The sequence below is a fragment of the Aphidius gifuensis genome, linkage group LG3 (assembly GCF_014905175.1).
Source record: "Aphidius gifuensis isolate YNYX2018 linkage group LG3, ASM1490517v1, whole genome shotgun sequence".
Taxonomy (NCBI): domain Eukaryota; kingdom Metazoa; phylum Arthropoda; class Insecta; order Hymenoptera; family Braconidae; genus Aphidius; species Aphidius gifuensis.
The window spans coordinates 15,521,871-15,528,188 of NC_057790.1; the positions used below are offsets into that span (position 1 = coordinate 15,521,871).

The 6,318-nt window shown below is 25.2% G+C and overlaps 1 pseudogene; it reads right to left on the reverse strand.

The window, feature by feature from the left end:
* Nucleotides 1-796: 796 nt before the first annotated feature.
* LOC122850941 lies at nucleotides 797-5,337 on the reverse strand (annotated as a pseudogene).
* Between the last annotated feature and the right edge of the window lie 981 nt (nucleotides 5,338-6,318).

Genomic DNA, 6,318 nt, shown 5'->3' on the forward strand with positions numbered 1-6,318 from the left:
ATTGATTATCTTTTTATTTATATAGTATAAAAAGTATTTTTAATTTCCAATTAAAAGGTTTATTAATTAATATAAATAATTTTTATAAGATTAATATTTATTATAATAATTTTATTTATTTCAATAATTTTAATTTTTATTAATTATTTATTATCAAAAAAAGAAAATCAAGATCGTGAAAAAATTTCTTCATTTGAGTGTGGATTTGATGTTTTAAGGTCTTCACGTTTACCTTTTTCTATTCATTTTTTTATAATTGCTATCTTATTTTTAGTATTTGATGTAGAAGTTGTTTTTTTAATTCCTTTAATTAATTCTTTTATTTATTTAAATTTATTTGAATGAATTTATATGAGATTAATTATTTTATTAATTTTATATTGAGGTTTAGAATTTGAAAAATTTGAAGGATCTTTAAAATGAGTTCTTTAGAATAATAGTTTAATAAAAATTTTTAATTTGCATTTAAAAGATATTTTGTAAAATTTATTTTAAATTAAGAAGCATTAATTATGCATTCAATTTCGGCTTGTAATAAGATTTAAATTTAATCCTTAATTAATTAATTGAAACCAAATAGAGGTAAATTATTGTTAATAATTAAAATGAATTTTTATTCCAATTAATAAAATAATTTTTGAAAATATAAAAATTTCTAATTTTTTAAATTTATGGTTAAAATCCATTTTTATTTTATTTTATATAGTTTATCTAAAACTTTATATTTTCAATATAAAAAAAATATTTATTATTTATTTACTTAAAGATTTTAAAAATCATTTTAATATTTTCAATATTAAGCTTTATGTTTAAGCTATTTAAATATTAATAATATTTTATAATTAATATTAAATATGATAAAAATATTATTATTAATATTATATTTAATTTAAAAATATTTTTAAATTTGTATATAATTATAATTTTATTAATGATTTTTTTTGATGAGACTTGTTCTAATCATCCTATATCATTGAAATAATTAAATTTATTAGATATAAAAATTAATTTTATTTTAATTTTTTTATCTATTAAAGGTAATAATCATATTATATTTATAAATTTAAAAATAATAATATTTTTATAAAAAATTTTGTTTATTTTAATATTATTTAAAATTAATATTAATAATATTGTAAATATTAAAATGAAAAAAATAATTAATTTTATTATTTTTGTTAAAAAAATTTTATTTAATGATGAAAATAAAATTCAATTAATAATTGAGCCGTAAAATATTGATATAATTAATAAAATTAATAAAGAATAATTTATTATGTTATTTGATAAATAAAATCTTATATTATTTATTTTAGGAGATTTTAAAGAAATATAAAAAATTAAACGAAAAGAATAAGAAACAGTAGTACTTATTGATAAATATATTATTGTATATATTAAATAATTATTACTTATTATATTAAATATTTCAATGATTATATCTGATAAAAAAGGTAGTCCACATAAAGTTAAAGTTGCAATATTAAATGTAGAATAAATAAATGGAATTTTAAAATTTAAAATTGAAATAAAACGAATATCTTGATTATTGAAATAATTATGAATAATAATTCCTGCACATAAAAATAATAAAGATTTAAATATTGCATGAGTAATTAAATGAAAAAAAGTTAATTTTGTTAAATTTAATGAAATAGTTATTATCATTAATCCTAATTGTCTTAATGTTGATAAAGCAATAATTTTTTTTAAATCATATTCAAAATTAGCTGTTAATCCTGCTATAAATATTGTTAATATAGATAAAATAAATAAAAAAAATATAAAATTTTTATTTATTAAATGATTAAATCGAATTATTAAATATACTCCTGCTGTCACTAAAGTTGAGGAATGAACTAAAGCAGAAATAGGTGTTGGAGCTGTTATAGCTATAGGTAATCAAGGAGAAAATGGAATTTGAGCTCTTTTTGTAATTGCAGCAATTAAAATTAAGTATAAAATTATTAGATTTAAATTATTTAATATTATAAAATTTAAAGATCCTAAATATATTATTAATCTAATAGATAAAATAATTATAATATCTCCTACTCGATTTATTAAAATAGTAATTATTCTTGAATTAAAACTTTTTTTATTTTTATAATAAGCAACTAAACAATATGAAGATAAACCTAATCCATCCCATCCTAATAAAATACTAAATATATTTATTCTAATAATTATAAAAATTATTGATAAAACAAAAATAATAATTAATCATATAAAACGTTTTAAAGATTTATCTATTTTCTGCACCTATAAAAATGATTGGTCCTCAGTTTGAACCATCATCGAGATTAATTTTTTGTATAAATAATAAGTACAAAAGAAATCATTTTTATTTGTGTTTTTATTCTCTTAAATTGTTCACATTTACAGCTAATCTCTGATATTTCAATCAACCAATTTCAATCCATTGCTTCTACCAACTGAGATATCTAAGGTTTTCTGGTTATTCATTGAATAATATATTGAGGAATATTCTTTTACTGGAAGGATATACTATAATCTATTGTTTGTTGGATCATTCGGGACAAATTCGGGACATTCGGGACATATTCGGGACATTCAGGACATATTCGGGACAAATTCGGGACAGGTGTCATTCAAAAAAAAATCAAAGATGACGTCAATGAAAATTTTCAATATGGCGTCTCACAAAAAAACATTATAACATCTTCTGGATAAAAATAATGCGATGTGACGTCATACTAAATAGAAAAACAATATGGCGTCTTACGAAAAAAAATTATGACATTTTCTGGATAATAATAATAATGATAATAATATTAATGCGATGTGACGTCATACTAAATAGAAAAACAATATGGCGTCTTATGAAAAATCGAGACCCTCCATGGCTACAATGCTCTAATTGAATAATTTATGGACCCCCTGTGGCGATTTGACCTAATTACTTAATTAACTGCTCTAATTAAGGACCCCCATGTGGCAATTTGACCTAATTAATTAATTAATTGCTCTAATTAATGACCCCCTGTGGCGATTTGACTTAATCAATTTATTGATTGATCTAATCAATGGCCCCCTGTGGCGATTCGACCTCATTAAATTAATTCGCGGACCCTCTGGGACGATATCCGCGGATTCCGCGGAATCAACCGCGAATCACAGCAGGGGGAGGGGATCACATCGGGGGATGGGCCAGAACTGTCCTATGTACACTACTGTTTATAGAAAATTTTCTCACGATTACGTGAAAAATACGGAAAAAATTCGTACACATGCGCAAAGTGGTTAAAAATAGAGTTGAAGTATGGAAAAAACGGCTATTTATCGATTATATATCAGATCGTTATCAAAATAACGATTAATTCGGAAATTTATTAGTAATCAATAAAGTTCGTCAAGGAAAAAAAAATGTTTCGATAAAAACTTAGATAATAATTTATAAATTTCAATATATATATATATATATTTTGCAAATATAATAATGGCAGTCGATAAAACTCTTCGAGTAAAAAAAAAGTCAAAATAAAAATTTCGATATACTAAATTTTTTTTTTTATTTTTTAAACCACTAGATTTTTAACTGAGCCACTAGATGAAAAAGACCAGAAATTTAGAAAAAATAACGAAGTTCCCCCGCCGGGAATCGAACCCGGGTCTTTTGCTTTCCGGGCAAACGCCTTGACCACTAGACCACAGGGCTTCTTATTTTTTTTAAGTTTCATCAAATTAATTTGGCAGCTATACTTTTCACTTAGTCTCCATTATAGCCAAATATATTTTTATCACCTTAATTTTCCCCTCAGCCACATCTTCTCCTTAGCTAGATTTTTTCCTTAGTTAGATTATTTACTTAGCTACATTTTTTACTTAGCCACTTAATCTTTTTTTTAGCTTCAATTATAACTAAACACACAATACCTACATATTTTTACCAGCCGTACGGAATATATTCAAAAATTTTATTTGAACTCTTTTTTCTACTTCATGTGTTTTATCAATCGTTATTATAAAATTAGGAACAAAAAATCGATATATCGAAATCCTAAAATCATTGATTATTGGAAATTACTGAACAACAATAATTGTATGAAAATGGAAAAAAATGAAATAAAACAAACAATATTTTTATAAATGAATGAAAAAAAAATTGTTCAAATGTGTACTTATTATTATTGTATTCAATTACAACAACATGCCAAAGATATTTACACATAATAAACCTGCGAGTCTAGATGGCTCACAAAATTTTTTCTATAAAATACTCGATTACATATCAAACATTTTTTAGAGTCATCATTACTATTATTTATTTTACATGCCGGGAAATTTCAGCATTTGTCACATTTTGATTAGCATTGTTTATGATATTCGTTTTTTGTAAAGCCGATACGACACCAATCACACCAGAATTTGATATTTGTAGCCATAAATACATGCATATATTTTATAGGCGCAAAATATTTGTCATCAGGATAATACACAATATTAAAAATTTTCATATTTTCACGCGAAACGCCGCGATTGAGTAAAGTTTTTTCCTATCAAAAAAATTGTATGGCCATCATTAGTATCGAAATTCCAGATAACTAATGCGGCAGATTCAGTAACTAAATAATTTTTGAAATAGAATTATTTCGTTAAGCCCGCAACCACCATCCGATACAACAATATTAGCTTTTTGACAGAATTGGGACCTTGCTCTTAAGTAGCAACTTTAGTTCTTATCTTTTTATTTATTGATAAACATGTGACAGTAAAGCGTGGTAAACATAAATATCGACCATGGTATCTCAGTTCTAGTCTCCAGAGCACCTCAAGTTTTTTTTCAATCCCTTGGCGGGGAACACCAGTCGTTGATTTCAATACAACCAAGTCAATGGTAAATAGATCGTTAGCATGTACTGGATCATTACTTTGACAAATGCTACTTACAATCTCCTATGAACGTTCAAATGTGAAATTATTTGCGGGTATCAAGTGAGTATGTGCCTCCGAGTTCATAGAAGGGGTTTTGAAGCTGAGAATAACTCTATCACGCGCATTAATTGAGTAATTTTTGATCAGCTTGTATACTTCTGCAAATGCTTCTTCAATCCATGTTTCAACTACAGTATTTTCGGGTATTTCTTTCACTTCAAAATTTATCAAAAGTTTATTCAAATTATATTTTGTCACAAATGTCTGTGTTTCATCGACTATATCTATGCGCTGAAAATTATTATCACTACCACCACCCGTTTGTAAAATTTCACTTAAATGCACCTGTTGTAATGGTGACTGCATGATTCGATTTATTATGTCACTATCGATGAAATTATCGTCAATGTCAATTTCATCATCATCTAAAACATGCTCCATTTTTTCTACCATCAACTTGAAAAAAGATTTTCACACTGCAGTGGTCACAGCAAAACTAATTTTTTTCTAGATTCACCTGTTTCGTAAAATATTTTACCCCGACAAAATTGAAAATTTTTGGCCCTCTGGTGTGAAAAAATATAGCGAGGCAAATAACGAATTTTTTTTTTTTTTTTGTAAACAAAATTATATTTGATAGCTGTAAAAAGAAAACAAAAAGTCTAGAGGACAACGAATTTTTTTTTTTATCCTTAAAAAACCTGAAAAATTTTCAACAAAAACAATTATACAAGTAAAAAGAAGACAAAAGGAAAAAGGTATACAAAATTTTTATTTATTTATTAATTTTTTTTTTTTTTTTATATTTTTTTGATACAATAATACCTGTAAAAAAAAAACATAAAAACAATTTATTTATTCATCAAATTCATTTACAAATGGCTTTGTATCGCAAAAATCAAATTCTGCTTTGTTCAATTTTTCTTTGAGTTCTTATATTTCGTTTTGCAAACAAGCTATTTTTTCTGATATTGTCTGTTGACGTTGTTGGATAAACAACTCTGAAATTTCTGTAGTTCTTGGTGGTGGGGTTTGTGGTGCGTCCCCCATCTTTCAATATTCAAGACAGCCTTTACAAAATTGATAGTACGGTGTTGCGGCTTTACTTGGGCATTGATAGTCAGCGCAGTCAGCGCAGAAATAAGAAGTATCTATAGAATCATCTTTTAGTTTCTCTGCAAATTGCTTTAAATGGCCTGCTTTAGGACGATATTGATCTTCTTTGTCATACCGTTCGGCAACATTACTTGCGTTCATAACGGTTGGAGGACCTGGTGGTGAAGACGAAGCCGATGAAGATGATGACGATGATTATAAAGACGACCCCGATGATGATGTCAATGATGACGAAGACGTTGACGATTGGCTCAATATCACCACGTCATCTACCATACAAAAATATATGATTAATATTATTATCAT